The following is an 18,866-nucleotide window of genomic DNA, read 5'->3' on the forward strand; positions in this document are numbered from 1 at the left end:
AGAAGAGAAAAAAAAGAAGCATTACTTCATTTTCTTCAACTGATTCTTGTTCTAAAATTCACGTACCAAAACGTGTGGACATTGTGAGTGTACACATCAATAAACAGCCACAACTATACACACCCACGTGAGCACAGCTCCCAGGCAGAAGCTGCCCCGCCCCCAGGGACCCTGCGCGCCCGTGGCCCTGACCCTAGGGTGACCTCCACCCTGACTTCTCACATGGCAGGTGCCTGTGGCCAGGACTGGAACTAATGAAGTGTCCTCTCCTTTTTTCCCCCAAGTTTTTGAAGTCCTAAACATTTTTTATTGTCTTAAAACTCACATATGACAAAACCCACCATTTTAACTGTACTAAAGTGTACAATTTACACGTCAAATAAAGTGACCGCACTGTGGTTATCCCTTCGCCTGCCGAGGGCCCGGGCTGCCCCTAGTTGTTGCGGGGATGGCGCGGTGGCCAACACCGTGCAAGCGCATCCAGGCCATTTTTGGTTCTTTGGGGGCGTAGGCAGGGAGTGGCTAACCCTGGGCTCAGTGTACGGGATTCTGTCCCCAATGCAAGCGCTTTTGTGAAGCCAGCGTGGCTGCTAGGATGGAGAGCGGGCACACCCACAGCTGCCACACTCTGTGGCTTGAACACATGCCGCGTAAGAATCCGTTCTTCAGCTGAGGGGACTTGTGTCCTGGGGAGCCCTGAGCGCACGTCTCTGCAGGACCGTAGCTGGCAGTGAACAGGCAGCGGGCTGGCTCACGCTCAGCCGCCCCACAGTTCTCCGCGGTGGCTGAACCCATGTACATTCCCACCAGCGGCAGAGGGGCCGGCTCGCGTCCTGGCCCCCACTGGGCGCAGCCCATTTCTCTGTGGCCGGTCTGGGAGTCTGTAGTGGTGGCTCACTGCAGCCTTGTGGTGCTTTGCCCTGGTGCCCAACCCCCCCCCACACCACGTGCTGGCTGTACACCTCCTGTACAAAGTGGTCTCGAGGGCTGTGTCTTTGCTCCAAGGACCGTCTGCATTTTTCATGGAGATACATAGGAATGCTTTGGGCAGGGTGGCAAGCACTTTTGTGAACGCATTCCTGCAAATACCTTTTCCTGGCCAGCTTGCCCTTTCAGGTCATCTTGGGTCTTCTCAGGGAGAGAAGGGCTTCATTTAATAGAGTCCTGTTTAGCCTTTTTCCTTCATGAGTGTAGGTCACCGTCCATGCCCTCTGACGCCATTCCACCCTGGCCCCAGACAGTTCTGTGCTGCAAAGAGGGTGACCACACCCGGACGTCACCTCCCTACCTCCCTCACTTGCTGGTGCGGGCCTGTGGGGGAGGGACGGGCGGCTCCCCAAGGGTCCCGGCGCGCCTGTCACTGCCCCCAAGGTAGGCACAGACCACGCACACATGCACACACAACTCAGACTCATGCAAGGCACTTCACACTCACATAACTCATATTCACGAGTAGGCACACACACAACTCATATCACACGCAGGCATGCTCACACATAACTTGTACTCATGTGCAGGCATGTGCATACTTGTGCACAGGAACTTGTACTCACATGCAGGCACGTACACACACAACTCATACTCATGCACAGGAACACTCACACTCACACTCACACACAACTCATATCATGTGCAGGCATGTACACACACAACTTGTACTCATGCAGAGGCACAAACACACACACAACTCATACTCATAAATATGTACATACACTCACATGTATGCTCACACACATTGGTATCACACATACACTCTCACATGCTCATAGGTTCACACACAGACATACCCACTCACAAATATACTTCATATACACACCCCTCATATTCATACTTATCTGCTCTCAAATACATGTTTATACACTGCACACACACTCACATATATACACTCATAGACATGCCCACACGCACCCCATACTCACACTTGCATTCTCTCTCACACACATGATCACACATGTTTACATGCTTACACCACCACACAAATACTTGTACTCACTCTCATACCCACATATACACACTCACATCCACACACTCTCATACACTCACACTGACCTCACACACTAACACCCTCATGGTCTCACACACATTCATTCACTTACACTCACAATCATGCACTCTCACAACCCCAGGCTCACACTTAATCTCATATAATCACTCTCATGCACTTACTCTTGCACACACACACTCACACTCCCTTTCTCCCACATTTGCTTGTGTTCACAGGTGTAATTCTCCTCCACATTCCACTGTCCCCCTCCTTCCCTCTTGCCTCCTCTTGGCCCCCATACTTTCCAGTCCCTGTCCCCCAGGTTTCCCTGTCACTGGTCATCCTGAGTTTGGCAGACATGGGGTGGGGCAGACAGGTGGTTGGATGCTCTGAACGTGGAATTTTCTTCCACACACTAGGAAGGGGAGAGGGTTCCTTGGTACATTACACAGATGCCTCCTGGGAGCTGCTCTGGGTCAGGCCTGTCCAGCACCAGGCACACGGGGGCCTGCCCCCAACACACATCTGGTAGAAAAGACAAGACACCAGAGAGGCCCTGAGCCAATACACAACTGTGGGTGGTTGCTTTGAGCAGAAGGATGCAGCGGTGGCCACTTAGGAAAGGGATGCAGGGGGCCTCTGTGAGGAGGTGGCACAGGGTGGACCTGGTCAGGCAGGGTGAGCACTGCAGCAGGGGGAGCTCATCAGGAGAAGCCAAGTGATGAGCTGAGAGGGCTGAGTGTGCACAGAGCGGGGAGGGGTGGGATGAGGGGGCAGGATGGAAAGGGGAAGAGGTGGGAAGGGGGGAGGGGGAATAGAGGGGGAGGGGCTGGAGGGAGGAAGGTGGCTAGCAGGTAAGGGGCTTGTCCTCAGCCAGCACATAGGCGGAAACCAAGGAATGACAAATCGGCACGCTCGGCCTCAACTTTCCACCACCTAATGGAGCCAAAGCTCTTTGGAACTAAACCCAGGATGGAGTAAGCTCAGTCAAGTCCTCAGTGCCCATGGGGGAACAAGAGTGCTTTCATGACCCAAACAGTGAATCCTTTCAGAGTTTCCAAGAAACCCAGGTCTCCAGTCACGGAGGACTTCCTGGAAGAGGTAGAAATATGGGAAAAGGATCAACCTGAAAGGGTGGGCAGGAATCAGACAGGGAGTGAGAAGGGGGCTGGTTTTCCAGGTGGGTCCGTGGGCTGAGCAAATCTCCAAGTGGAAGAGGATGAGGGGTAGACAGGCCAGCTGGGTGGGGCAGGGGAGCTAGCCGAGCTCACATAGGCCCCAGGAGGCCAAGTCTCTGCACATGCAGGAGGACAGAGCGCCTGGCTGTGACCACACAGGGCCAGGGCCATGGGCTAGGGCCAGGGCCATGGGCTGAGATGTTCCTCCAAGGTCACCTGCTGCTTCCACTTGAGGGTTCTCTCCGGACCTGCAGATATCTGTACCCTGCAGTGCCTGGCACCTGTCTTGTGGCTGCATACCAAGTCACCCTAAATGTACTTAGTGGTTGACTCTGTGGGTCTGGACTCCGCACGGGGCACTCGGGCCCTCGTCCCTCTCTCCTCGGCCTCTCCATGACATGGTTTCAAAGGGCACGTGTCCTAAGAGATGATGCTGGCAGGGCCAAATCACACCTTTACCTCCTCAGGAGGTCCTGCACCTCCCAGACAGCGCAGCCCCACCGACCCTCTGCCCCTCCCTGCCGGCAGCAGCTGTTCTTCACCCAACCTCAGGGCCCGGGAGACCAGATGCCTGTATGTTAGCAGGTGTAATGCCAGCCTTTGCCACCAGCTACGAGCTCCAGGTTAGGCTCCCATCAAGTTTGGCTCATGCTTGTGTCCCCAGCTCACAGCACAGTGCCTGTCCAGCACAGGGCAGGCACACAGATAAATATGTGAGTGGATGGATGAGGGGGTGCAAGTGTAGTTCAGTGGTAGAATTCTCACCTGCCATGCCAGAGACCCGGACTTGATTCCCGATCCCTGTACTCACCCCCCAAACAAAAATAAAAAACAAAAGAAAAAGACATAAAAACAAACAAAAATTCAACAAGTGGTGCTGCAATAAAGGGATATTCACATGGAAAAATAATGAAATGTGACCCTACCACACAGCATACAAAAAAAAAAAAAAAAAGAATGTATGGATGGGTGGGTGGGTGGGAGGATCAACGGATGATTGGATGGGTGGAAAGAATGCAGGAAGGAGGGAAAGAAAGAAGGGAAGAAGGGCAGGAGGGAGGGAGGGAGAAGAGGAGGGAGGGACGGAGGATGAACCAGTTCCATCATACCTTCCTAGGACTAAGCTGTCTTCTACATCCCACAAACCTAAAGCTTTTCACACTACTTTCTTCTTTTCTTTGTTCTCAAGGAGTTCCTGTCTGTAACCTTTATTTCAGGAAATAATTATAAATAACCTTACATTTTTATTTAAGTTCTCCATGTTTAAACATTTGACTTAGGAATACTTCAAGGAGCTGCCTCCTTGTCTTCCAACTGCAGGCCGTCTACCTGAGTAGTAAAACAGTCGTGCTCGAGCTTCTAGATTTTGTGATCACCATGGTAGAATAGTGTTTTTCTGTTGGAGTCCTGAGTATCACACCAGCCTCTGACTCATCTGTCACATGTTTTGTGTTACCTGTCTTTGCATCACCTGTGTCTGCCTGGGTTTCAGACCTAAACAGCCTACCTTATGATAATTCGGTGCTCCCCAGTGCTCCTTCACCCCTCCTTGGCCCACCAACCCCGTGCCAGTTCACCCCCAGCCCAGCCTCTCCAGCCTTAGCGCTCACTGCCCCACCCTCGCTCCCCTCACTCCAGCCTCCCAGGCCTCTTTCTGGTGCCCAGGCATGCCACACTCCCACTGTCACAGGGCCTTGTCCTCAAGTCTGTCCTTGCCTGGTTATCCCCAGGCATCCTTCAGCTCAGGGCCCTAGGTATTGTTTCCTGCCTCTCTGCTCTTCCCCAGCTGTCATCAGCCCCTCAGGGGATCATCGGGTTCACCTCTCCTTCCCTTGCTCAGCCAAGCACTGCATGAGGCAGACCTGGCCTGAGGCACCTGCCAGGCACCTCCCGCCCCCAGCCTGGCGCCTGACGCAGGGTGGGTGCTCAGCACCCATCTGCTGAGTCTTCATGGGATGGGAGCCAGACCAGCCACATCTCTACCTCCATCACTGATGGGGAGGGCCAAGAGAAAGTCAGTGAATAGAGCCAGGGAGTGGGCAGACGGGGCACAGATGGGTGTAGCCTGAGGAAGGGACCAGGGCAGGCTCTCTGAGCGGGGACTCGTGCACTGAGACAAAGCAAAGAAGGAGCAGGGGTGGGGAAAGGACAACAAGTCAGGAGGGGAAGAGGTGGGTCAGGTTTTGGTGTGGGTTGAACTATGTCAAGGAGATGGGAGAAGGGGGAGGGAGATGGGGGCAGGGAACTGGGGGAGGAGTGAGGGAAATGGGGGGGTTGAGACAGCTGGGGGTGGTTGAGGGAGGTGGGTATGCCAGATCCCACGGGCCCAGCAAGTCTGAACTTTAGGGGCCTGGCACCAGCCTGGGGGTAGGAGGCCTGAAGACAGGTGGTGGCAAGTGAGGGGGTGGGAGAAGTGGGCGCGGGTGACCACCTTGCTTAGAACAGGAGCCTGGGGAGGCCAGAGGAGGGGCCTGGTCAGGTTTCAGGAAAGGTGCCAGGATAGTGCGCACCCCCCACAATGGGTGCACCTGGCCATGCTGCCCCTCCCACATGCCTCTCTCCCTCCCCACAAAACCTGGGCAGAGGCTCCTCAGTGTTGAAGATCTGGAAAAAGGCCTCTGGCTTGGGCTGCTGCTGGGCAGGTGGGCTGTTCGGGGCTGGGCCCCCACAGGCAGGATGCATGATGGTCAGGCCTCAGTTTCCCACTGCACACGGTGGACAGTGGGCAGGTCGGGGTCCACGCACTGGCACCTGGGACAGTGCCTTGCCCACCCGGTCCTGTCCCAGCTACAGCACCCTAGGGTGGGCACTCCCATGGGCACCCCAAGCCTTGTACAAGCCATACAGCACCCTGAGCAGCAGAGGAAGAGACGGGGCTCCATGGTCTGTGAGAGCCCCCAAGGCTGGCTGTTCCCAAGCTTGGGGTGCACAGAGGGAGCTTCAGGGTCTGGACCTCCACCCCGGCCCCTCACTGGCAGCTTTCTGGGCACCCCTGCTAGGGGCTGTCTTAGGGCCAGGGGCTGCCAGGGCAAGTACCATAAACATGGGAGTGGCCTGAAACCACAGAAACTACTGCCCTGTGGCGCACAAGGCCATGTGTGCAAACCGAGACGTCCAGAGGCCCAGCACCCCCAGACCTGCTGGAGAAGCCAGCGGTGCCGCTTGTAGCTTTGGGTGTTGGGGCGGTCCTTGGCGGTCCTTGGCGTCCCTTGGCTCGTGGAGGCGCCAGTCGAAGACCACATAATGAAATGTGACCCTACCACACAGCATACAAAAAAAAAAAAAGAATGTATGGATGGGTGGGGGGGTGGGGGGATCAATGAATGGTTGGATGGATGGAAAGAATACAGGAAGGAGGGAAGGAAAGAAGGGCAGGAGGGAGGGAGAGAAGGAGGGAGGGAGGGGGGGATGAACCAGTTCAATCATACCTTCCTAGGACTAGGCTGTCTTCTACATCCCACAAACCTTCACGTGGCTTTCTCCCCTGTCTGTGTCCCCACCTCTTAGCAGGACACCCATCACGTAAGGTTCAGGGCCTGCCTTGCTCCAGGGTGACCTCATTTTAACTTAATTCCATCTGCCAAGACCCTATTTTCAAATAAGGTCACACTCACGGGCCGGGGGCTGGGACTTGAACATGTCATTTGGGGGACACGTTTCAACCCACAACCAGATTTGTGGCATACCCATACCACGTCAATCTTGTCCACCTGGGCTCCACCACTGGGCACCACTGGAATTTCCATCTCTGCTGTTCTCGACAGAGAGGATGGAAAGATATGCAGGGTCCTGGAAGGGGGCTCCTGGGCTGCAGAGAGGTGCTGGACTGGCCCTCCTCCCCTGGCTGCCCCCACAGCTCAGAACCAGCTCACTTCTGATGGTGGCTTGGCTTCCAGGGCTGACCACAGAGGAGCTCAGGCCCAGAAATGCCCAACTCACCTACAATTCCACCTTGCAGAGGGAACCTGAGGCTTTCTCATGGGTTGCTGACGACTTGGCCCACACATCTGAGGACCCCAGCGGAGAATTGCTGGGGGCAGGGGTCTGCAGACTTTCCTGGAGACACCAGAGTGCTGGGGGCCTCTCTGTTACCAAGACTGCATCGGGCCTCTGCCTTGATGGCCTGCTGAGCCCCAGGACTCTGGGGCACACCCAGGACTCTGGGGGAGACCCAGGAGCAGCCCCTGCAAGAGGAGCGGGCCTGAGTAGGGAGCAGTGGTCAGCTCCACTCAACAGGACTTCAATTTCTACCACCAGTTGGAACTTCTGAAGCCCCTTCTCTGAGCCCCATCTGTAGAAAGTGAGGGAGCCAGAATGCAGATGTGAAAGGAAGAAGTGAAACTATCCGTTTTTGCAGATGACATGATTTTCTATACAGAAAAGTCTCCAAAAAAACTGTTAGCGCTAATAAACGAGTTCAGCAAAGTAGTACAATACAAAATCAAAATGCAGAAATCAATTTTATTTCTATATAGTAGCAATGAATAAGCCAAAAATGACATTGGGAAAAAAAAATTCCATTTATAATAGCATCAAAAAGAACAAAATATTTAGGAATAAACTTAACAAAAGAAATGTAAAACTTGAACACTCTGAAAACTATAAAACATAGTTGACAGAAATTGAAAACCTAAATAAATGGAAAGCTATCTCATGTTCCTGGATCGGAAGACTTTATAGTATTAAATGCGATATTCCCCAGTTGATTTTTATTTGCAATTTCCTGGTGGCTAATGGTGTCAATCATCTTTTCATCTGCTTATTGGCCATTGGGATATCAGATTCAACACAATCTCTACCAAAAGCCCAACAGAAATTGACAAGTTGATCCTAAAATTCATATGGAAACTTGAGGCACTCAGACTAGCCAAAACATTCCTGGAAAACAGAGAAAGTTGGAAAACATACACTCCTTGAATTCAAAATTTGCTATAAAGCTACAGTAATCAAAACGGTGTGGTTCTGGCATAAGGATAGACATATAGGTCAGTGGAATAGAACTGAGAGTCCAGAAATAAGCCCTTCCATTTGCAGTCAATTGATTGTCAACACAGGTGTTGAAACAATTCTGCAGAGGAAAGAATAGTCTCTTCAGCTAATGGTGCTGGGAAAAGCAGACATCCATACTTAAAAGAACTTAAGTTGGACACCTACCTCACACCATATACAAAACTAACTCAAAATGGATCAAAGACGTAAATGAAAGGGTGAAAAATGTAAAACTGTCAGATGAAAATCTTAGAAAAGAATCAAAGGCACAGACCTGGGATTGACAATACTAAACGCACAAGCAACAACAACAAGAATAGACAAATTGGACATCATCAAGATTAAGAACTTTTGTGCTTCAAAGCACTACAACAATAAAATAAAAAGACAAGCCATAAAAGGGGAGAACATTTCTAGTCCTATACCCAGAAATTCATCAAGAAAATAGAAGGCACCATTATAATTTATTAGCAAAAAAGCAAATAACTCTATTTTAAAATGGGTAAAGGATATCAATAGACATTTCCCCAAAGAAGACTCCAAATGGCCAATCAGAACATGAAAAGATGCTCAACATCTTTAGACATCAGGAAAATGCAAATCAAAGCCATGAGAGACCATGTCACACCCACTAGAATGGCTATAATAAAAGAAGACAGGCAGTAACAAGTATGGCAGAGGATGGAAGGAAACTGGAATATTTGTACACCGCTAGAGAAAACAGGAAATGGTGCAATCATTTTTGGAAGAGAGTTTGGTATTTCCTCAAAAAGTTAAACCTGGAGTTCCATGTGACCCAGAAGTCCCACTCCCAAGTACATTCCCAAGACAAGTGAAAACCTTTGTCCATGCAGAAATTGTAAGTGAATGTTCATAGTCACATTATTCATAATAGCCAGAAAGTGCAGACAGCCCAAATGTCCATCAGCTGAGGAGTGGATAGATAAAATGTGTTTATTCATATACGGAATAGTATTCTGCAAAAATGAAATTAGGTACTGATAGATGCCACCACCAGGTGAAAGAAACCCGTGGCTAAGGACCACATATGGTATGATTTTGTTATGGGACAAAGGCAGCAATTCTTGCCCGATGTGCTCAGATGACCAGTTCCTGAGACCCCGTAATTTCAAAGAGAGAGAGTTTATTACTAGGTGCGTAGTAGGAGAGCAGATGGCCTAGCGGCCCAAAATCTGTCTCCCCAACTGCAGTAATTCTGATAGTTTCATTAGACAAAAAGATGGTCAGGGTTTAGGGTAATGAACAGTGGCCCCACGGGATGTAATTAGAGGTGATCCATTATCGAGCATGTGCAGATGATGACATGCTTAGTCACAGGTTAGAAAACGGCAGCCTTCATACGATGACAGACGTGATTTTTAATATTACAGTGAGGTACAGGTGACTTGTAGGCTAACGTCTGAGCTCCTGTGCATGTCAGGCAGGCACACTTTGGTTAGATCCAGCTCAGTTAACAACAGAACTTTGGACTTGGGGTGGGGAAGTTCTGGGCTGACCCAAGACCCTTCCTTAATAAACAGCAGGGTCTGTCTTTCGTGATGACAAGACTCGAAAGTTCAAAAACTGGATAAACAGGTACAAGTGAAGGTCAATTCCAAGGTTTTTACAATCACAGGGGCAGAAGACAAAGGCTATACAGTCATCATCAGGGATCGAGGCAGAAAAATTTAGAGATTTCAGGTATTTCCCGGTCGCCTCCAATGCACCAGGCAGCAAAAAGAAATGTTTATATAATGATTCAGTAGTCAAAGAGGAATGTTTATATAATGATTCAGTAGTCAAAATCATCCCTCAAATCCTAATTTCTCAGTTACAATTTCATTTATATGAAATTATATGCAATGTCCAGAATAGGCAAATTCACAAAAACAGAAAGCAGATGAGTGATTTCCCAGGGTTGGGGGGGTGACGGGCTTGCGGGTAGGTGGAGAGTGACTGCTAATCAGCACAAGGCTTCTTTAGGGGGCAGGCAGGGTTGGGGAAGGCGTTCCACAATTGATAATGAGGGTGGCTCTATTGTCTGAAGGTCCTGACCCACTTAGTTGTACACTGTAATGGGTGAATTGTAGGGAGTACGATTCCGCTCAATAAGGTTTTTGTTTCTTTAAGTGGGTGGATGCACGGGTATGAAGGGAAGCAGCTCACCTGGGGTGGGGATGGTGGGACAGTCCCTCCCTCCAACTCCAGGAGGGCAGGGGCTGCATGGGACCCGACTTTCAGACCCCGCATTTCCGGTTCCTTGTGTCAGGTGGCCATCTCATCTGCAGGCTGTGATCAGGGAGCCAAGGAGGAGACACCCCTGGCCCAGGCGTGCCCTTTCAGCAGGGGCACAGAGTGGGGCGAGCGGAAAGCAGGCCAGTGCCGGCCCCTCTCCCCAGCAGACCCCAATGGTCCTAGCCCCTGCTACCCTCTCTGCGGCAGACCTGGGGAGGCGGCTCAGATTCCCTCCAAGAAAGGATCACATGGCCAGCTGTAAGGAATGGGGCGAGCTGGGGGTCCCCACCTACAGCACCTTCAGGGTCTGTCACAGGCGTCAAGCCCAGGCCAGGCTCTTGAGGTGGCCCCAGCCGCTGCCAACGAAGCATTGGAGTGGGAACCAGCTGGTTCTCCTTAGGGTGGCCCACCCTAAGGGCAGGCTGCCCCCTACTGCAGGACAGACCTTACCTGCTCCCCCTTGCACAGTCCAGCTTCCTCCCTTTTTTCCTTCAAAGGTGTGACTTCCCAGAGAGCCATCTGTATTCCTAACTCCATTTCAGTATCTCTTTCCTGGGGACCCGACAAGTTGGCCCTAGGAATGGAGCAGTCCAAGAAAGCAGGGGGTAAGATGGGTGTGGAGACTGGCTAGCTCATCATCTGGCCAGCTGTGTGGCCCCCACTCTGGCAGAGGTCTGCACACACACACACACACACACACACACACACACACACACCAGAGAGAAGGAAGGGCAGAGGAGTAGGCCTTTAAAATACACCAGGGAAGCGGGAGGATAATGGAGTTTAGTTAATGGGCTGTTAACTAAGCTGTACAGAGACACGCTGAGGACAATTCACACGCAATTGAAAACGAAGTGTGAGAGCCAGCAAGTCTCCTCAGTGGTTTCATCTCAGGCAGTGGAAGAGCAGAAAAAGCTGAAGTTCTGACCCGGATTTCACAGCTGGCCTGATTGAATTTCAACAATGGTTCCTCCAAATCAATTAGGCCTGCCAGGCAGGGACAGAACACACCAACAGCAGAACAGGTTCTTCTCAGGTAGGCCATGAGTCAGGCCACACAAAAAATCTCAATTAATTTCAAAATATCTTCTTCAACCACAATGGAATGAAGCCACAAATAAGAACAGAAGGAAAACTGGAAATCTGTAAAGATGTGGAAATTAAACACATACTCTTAAACAACCAATGGATTAAACAATAAATCATAGGGGAAGTTAGAAAATACTTAAATATGAAGGAAAATGAAAATCACATTATACCAGAACTTTATGGGATTCAAGGAAGGCAGGGCTCAGAGGAAAATTTATAGTTGTAAATGCCAAAATTATTTTTTAAAAATCTCAAATTAACATCCTAATGGCATACCTGAGGAACTAGAAAAAGAAAAGCAAACTAAACACAAAGTGAGCAGAAGGAAGGAAATAGTAATAACTAGAGCTAAGATAAATAGAGAAAAGAAAAATAATAGAATCAATGAAACCAAAAGTTGGTTCTTTGAAAAGGTCAATAAAATTGACAAACTTTTAGCTAGTTGGCAAAGAAAATACAAAGACACAAAGAACTAAACTCAGAAATCAAAATAGGGTCATTACCACCAACCTTACAGAAATAAAAAGGATTATAAGAGAATGCTGCGAACAACTATATACCAACAAACTGAATAACCTAGATGAAAGGCACTAATTTTTAGAAACATGTAAATTACTTAAACTGACTCCAGAAATAAAAATCTCAACAGTCTTATAACAAGAGATGGAGTTATTAATAAAGAAAAAAAACACCCAACAAAAAGTCCAGTACCAGATGAATTTTTCACTGGTGAATTCTATCAAACATTTAAAAAAGTAACACTAATCCTTCTCAAACTCTTTCAAAATAGAGAGAGGGAGGAAACATTTCCTAACTCATTGTATGAGGGCAGCTTACCCAGATAGCAAAGCCAGAAATAAAAGGCATACACATAGAAAAGGAAGAAGTAAGACTGTCCCTATTTGCAGATGACATGATCCTGTATCTAGAAAATCCCAAGGAATACACAAGAAAGCTACAAGAACTAAGAAACAAATTCATCAAAGTTTCAGGGTACGTAATCAAAATGCAGAAACCAGTTATATTTCTATATACCAGCAATGAACAATCTGGGAAGGAAATTAAGAAAATAATTCCAATTACAAAAGCATCTAGAAGAATAAAATACCTATGAATAAATTTAACTAAGGAGGTCAAAGACTTATTCATTAAAGACAACAAAACATTGCTGAAAGAAGTTAAAGACCACCTTAAAAAATGGCACGAAATCCATGTCCAGGGATTGGAAACCTTAAATATTGTTACAGTATCAGTTTTACCGAAGTTATCTATCAAAATCCAACTGCATTTTTAACACACATGGAAAAGTTGATCCTCAAATTCGTACAGAATGGCAAGGGGCCCTAGATAGCCAAAACAATCTTTAAAACGTTGAAGGTTAGAGGGCAATCCCTTCCAGATATCAAAAATTAGTACAAAGCTACAGAAATCAAAACAGTGTGGTATTGGCATACAGACTAAGGACTAATATACAGAAAAAACTGAGAGTTCAGAAATAAACCCATACATTTATGAACATATTTGATCTTCAACAAGGGTGCCAAGTCCACACAGTTGGGAGAGAACAGTCTCTTCAACAAATGCCATCGGATTAATGGGAAAACGGGATCTCCATATGCAAATGAAATGATGTTGGAGCCTTACCTCTCACCATATAAAACAACTAGCCCAAAATGGATCAATCACCTAAATACTTAAAGTCAAGTGGTTGTAGATGCTAACCACATCTACACAATGCCATCACAATAATACTTAGTGATTGATTGAGTAGCTGTGTGCCACAGCCTACCAAAATTGGCACAGAAGATGAACCGTTACACCACCCAACTCTGTAAAGTGGGATCAGCTGGCTGCCTCTAGCTGCCAGACCTGTAAGAGTCCATTTCAGATTTTGAGCTGAGTCATGCTCTTCTCTGCTGGATCCAGTACTAAGCAAGGCAGTGGTACTAGGCCATTCTGGCCATTTCTGCCCAGTGTGGGACTCCTCCAATGGATGACCTTTCCCCCTAAACCCCTTGTTGGGTGCAGAAACCATTAGGCCTGACACCTCCCAGCCTGCTCTGGTTTCCCTCACTTTTCCTCTCACAGGCATTATTCCCCCATAAACCTTTTGCATTCTTTACTTTGAATCAGCATCTGCTTCCTGGGCAACCCAGCTGACAACACTTTCATCTGGCCAGGGATGGCCACCGAGCGTTATGTATTTGAACTCTCAGTGACTACTTGAAGAAGAAGTATAGTATGGTGCTCAAGATAATGGGTTCTCCAGAACTGGGTTTGCATCTTGCCTCTGCCTGGATGGTGGGCAGGTTACTCCACTGTCCTTGTCCTCATTTTCCTGTTTGTAGAAAGGGGATATTTGTAGACCATGCTCCAGAGCATTGCTGCAAAAATTGTGCGTGTAAACTGCTTAGCACAATGCCTAGCATGTACTCAACAATAATTAAGTCCAACTGTTGTTATTGTTCCCTTGGGCACCCACTTCAAGGTTTTTGCTACATTGGTGTTATTTTTCTGTTCAGGAACTAGAATGCATGGCCTGACAAGCGTTCATGGGCAGATGGTAGTAGCAGGACAAATTTGGAATTGTAAGATCTGGGGATTTGGGTTGCGTGGCTACTGTTCTTATATAGTTCTGTGGCTGGAGTAAAAGGCAGGCTGTGTGTGTGGCAACCTCAAAGTAACTTTTTCCAGGACAGAATCTCTAGTCCTTCCGCAATGGCTCTTCATAAAAGAAGCCTCTCTCTGCCTTGCTCATCTGAGCATGTAAGTCTGTGCCTCGGGCCACGGCTGGCAGCAGGGAATGGACGCTGGGTTCTGAGGCACTTTATCTGAGCAGAGAAATAACTCTCACTCCCCACCCCCACCCCATGGAGGAGCCCCACCCTGGAGACACCACACCCTGCACCAGAGAACATCACAGAAAGCTCCTATTCTGACGCTGCTGGTGGGGCCATAAAAGGTGCAGCCATTTTGGAAGACAATTTGGCAGTTTCACAAAATGTTTAACGTGGAGTCACCATAGGCTCCAGCAATTCCCCTCCTGGATATCTACCCAGGAGAAATGAAAACCTGCATTCACACAGAAAACAGGACCTGAAGGTTCAAGCAGCATTGTTCACACAACTGAGCAATGGAAATGACCCAAATGTTCATTGCTGGTGAGTGGATCAACACATACAAAGCAATATCTGGCAACAAAGGAGAGAAGTGCTGACACAGGCCACTAGCATGACAGACATTACGCTAAATTAAAGAATTCAGTCACAAGAGGCTGCATGTTGTAAGATTCCATTCCTATGAAATGTCTAGAATAAGGAAACCTATAGAGACAGAGAGTAGATTGGTAGCTGCCAGGGCTGCGGGGAGTAACCACTTCATCAGCACAGATTTCCTTTTGGGATGATGAAAATGTTCTGGAATCAGACAGCGGTGATGGGTGCACATCTCTTTAAATATATGAAAACCACTGAGACATACACTTAAAAGGGTGAATGTTATAGTGGGTAAGTATAACCTCAGGAAAGCTGCTAAATGAATGAGGGAATGAACGACTGAATAAATAAGCAACCAAATAGAACAAGAGTTCCGGCCCAGTCCAGTGAGGAAATGGACCAGACTTGCTCGGGTTTCTGCAGTGCGGGGTGAAGGCCGTGGGTAAGACTCTGCACCGAAGCCCTTCTGCTGCTCGGGGAAGGCAGCTGGGCATTCAGGGAGGTCTACTAGCACCTGCACAGACAGGAGAGTCCACAGAACTGTTCTCTGGGTGCCCTCCTCTCCATCCAACTGGTGGCACCTGCTGGAGAAGCTCGAAGCACTGGCCTGGGAAACTGGCTTCCCTGGGCATGGCCCGCCCCTCTGCCTGCCCTCACCCTGTCCTCTGGTAGCAGGGGCCCCTCGCCCGCCTTTTGTTGTGGGTGTCACAGCCACATCTTCTATGTGTCCTCGCTGGCTCCTAAGGCCAGCCTTTGCCCTCAGGGTGGTTGAGGCATCTACAGAAGGGAAGGACACGGTGGTAAGAAGTGGGAACTAGCCATGCCTGGAGTCCCGCACCCTTGCTAGGCGATGAGAATAGCTTCAGGACTGAGATGGCCAGTGCAGATGAGGGCCCTGAAGTTGGCTCATGGAGCTCTGCCAGGTGAGGCTGGGCTTTGGGGAGGCCCGGATGGTATCCCCAAGTTCTGCCACCGTTTCCTTATTTACACACCCTCATTGGTACTCGTGCACCATCAGGCAGGTGCCAGGAGAGTGGCCAAGCCCGCCTGGGACCAGAAGTTTGCCTCCTGGGGCACTCCAAGTTACCATGGCAATTCCTTGAGACGCCTCCACATCCTCTACATTAAATTGAGGGGGAGACACTTGAGGAAGAGCTTGCTTCTCCTGCACCCAGTCCCAGCTCAGGATTTGGTCTCAGGTGGACTACATCAGGGGCCTGCTTGGAGTGTGGGCTCCACGTCACTGTCCGGGGTCCATCCCCCAGGGCAGAGCACAGGGCCTGCAGTGGGCTGGTCTGGGTGGCCAGTAATCACCAAGGTCAGCGGCCGGCTGCTTGGACCTGCCTCCAGCCTGGCCACATGCAACCTCGAGCCCCGGTCGGGGCCTCTGTGTTCTTACCTGTGAAGGCACAGCAACACAGCACAAGGCTGGGGTGAGGGTGGGGGCGGTCTGCACAGAGTGGGGCCTCAGCCCAGGTCGGCTGTCATGTGGACACCACCCGTAAGGGCGGGACGCAGCAGCTTGGTCCTGGCCATTCCCTTTTATGCATGCAGAAAAATGCCCCGAGCCCACGGCCCGCTCAGTGGTTTCACCAATAGAAATTCCTGTGTAACAGCACCCATGAGCAGCCCTTCCCACTTGCAGCCAACCTGCTTCATGGGCATGGAGAGTGTCCAGCCTCTTTGTCTCTCAGCACCACCCGCCTCTCGCCCTGGCGCAGGGACCACCATAGAGAGCTTCACTCTCCTGCCAGGGAGCAGGGAGCAGTTTCAGGGCCCGCCCGCTGGGGAAGGGACTCACGTTTCTGCTGGGTGCGCAGAAGTATCTTTTATTGACAAATAAGGATGACTCCCAGGAGTCTGGGTGGGTGTACTCAGGGGCAGGAGGGAGCACCTCTCACATCCCCTTCCTGGCTTCTCAGGGTGCCCAGCCCCCATGCCTCAGCCCCACCCCCTGCTCCAGCCTGGGGTGAGCCCCTCATCCGTTCCCATCGCCCCTGGTGAGCCAGGAGGCAGGTGCCCAGCAGGGCCCAGGCCTCTGGACTCCGTCCTGAGCCATCACCATGGCCCCCTGCAAACTTGGCAACAAACAGGGCTGGGTGCCCCTTGTGCCAGCATGTGCTAGAACCCGAGGCTGGAAGCAAGAGAGGTCTTGGGGGGTTGGGGCAGGTTGGGGTGCAGCAGCCTCCAGCACCCTGGGCACACCGTTCTCCTGACAACGCCCCAACCAGTGGCAGTGGCACTCTGGCCTCCCCATCCATCCCCTCTTCCCCATCCCAGCTCATGGGAGCTGGCTTCTCCCACCCTTGTGGACCCTGTTCTCGGTGTGTCACCCGTGTTGGCGGGCAATACCCACCCACATCAGAGGCCACCTGCCCCGTGAAGCTGCCCCCTTCTCCTCCCTGAGCCACGTGGTGGGGGGGAACCACAGGTAGAGTGAAGAGGCAGGTGGGCCTAAGGAGGTAAAGAGTGACCCTGAGGCCGAGGGGGCCCCACAGCCGCCCTCAGCCAGCACCGGTGCACAGCCTCAAGCATAGGGACTCCGTCTGTCCCCGTCCTCCCTCACTGTATGTGCTCTTGGCACATGGACACCCTAGGGATGGCCTACTTGGCTCTTGGCACATGGACACCCTGGGGATGGCCACACAAGCCCTTCGTGGCACTGCCTGGCCTACAGCAGCCCTTTGGGGCAGGGTTTCTTGCCCACTGTTCCTTTCCAGGACGCCAAGGGCACAGACGCTGGAGAAGCACAGGCAGGAGCCGTGGGAAAAGGACTGCAGCCAGGCCTGCTTCCTGGGTGTTGCACCGGGCTGGCCTCCAGATGGATGGTGAGGGGTGGCCAGGGGTCTCTGGAACGTGGGCCCCTTGTTCCCAAGCTCTTCAAGCCCTCAGGAGCAGGGCCTGGATTGCCTCCAGGAGAGGAAGGTCAGCCACCCTGGCTCACCACGCCCCTTTCCCGTGTCTACAACAGGCTCTCTAAACGTGCTCTAGGCTCCCGGCGGCTGCTCCACGGCTGGCCCTGTGGGACTCTAACACTTAGGGTCCTGATGTCCTGGGTTTGCCCAGGTCCTTGTCGACTCTGGCTGCTTTCCCAACATGCCATGCCTGGAAAGGCTGGCTGTGGCCACTTTGTTAGGGCTGCACTTTAAGCTGCTTCTCTTTTACGTTCTTCCTACAACACATGAGCCCTGAGACCAACAAGCTCTGCTGTCAGGATGGGTGCTGGGGAGGTAGTAAGGGGGAGAGGGAAGCAGGAAGAAATGGAATCACAGGGAGCAGTCTGTGGGGATTAGCTCTGCTTCCCCTCTCCTTACCTTCTGGCCACGCCCATTGGTGCCCCCCACACCCCTCGCACCCAGGCCCTTCCCTCCCCAGAGAGCCTCACAACTCACCCCTAGGAACTTTTAAAGAGCCACCCTCAGCCTCCCACCCAGCCTGGTGGAGGGCTCCTTCCCGACGGGGTAGCCCCCCACAAACCCTGCTGTGGACATCCTCCTGAACCAGGTGCGGACAGGCCCATCTCCACACTTGAGTGCACCAGCGATTTTTGCTCTGTGGCCCACTTGTATAGGAACCCGTCTCTAAACCAACTCACCTGTGGTGGTTTCACACACACTCAGCAAGGAGAGCTGGGCTGGCCAGTCACTCCTCCCCAGGTGCACTAGAGTCATACTACGGTATCCGTATGCCTGCTAGACTGCCAGCAAAATCCCAGGCAGGGTCCCTGCCCTATGTCCTCACACCTGCCCTCTCTGGGGACACCTGCACACATGGTGGGTGCTCATAAGGGGCTCTGTGGTCAGAGTGGGAACCTCTGCAGCAGCCCAATCTTCCACGTGGGTCCCTGGCCACCCTGAAGCCCTTCATAGGTCGTGCCTTCAGGGTCTGTGTGTCCACTAGCAAGGCGGATGGAGTAGCTATCATTTCCATCCAGCAGATGGAGAAACCAACATAGAAAGGGTTTCCTGGGAGCCCCAGATCTTCTCGCTAGATCCTGGCTCACTGCTGTGAGGCCCAGGCCCCACTGGGTGGGCTTTCTGGCCCTGTGCACACAAAGCAGAGCCGTTTGGGGTGGGGGGTAGGGGAGCTGAATGGGGTTGTCCTGCTTTGGAAAGAAACCACGCCATGGACTCTGAGACCAAGGTTAGGGGCACCCCTTTTCATACGTTTCCTGAT

Source organism: Tamandua tetradactyla, chromosome 1 (genome assembly GCF_023851605.1).
Source record: "Tamandua tetradactyla isolate mTamTet1 chromosome 1, mTamTet1.pri, whole genome shotgun sequence".
Lineage (NCBI taxonomy): Eukaryota > Metazoa > Chordata > Mammalia > Pilosa > Myrmecophagidae > Tamandua > Tamandua tetradactyla.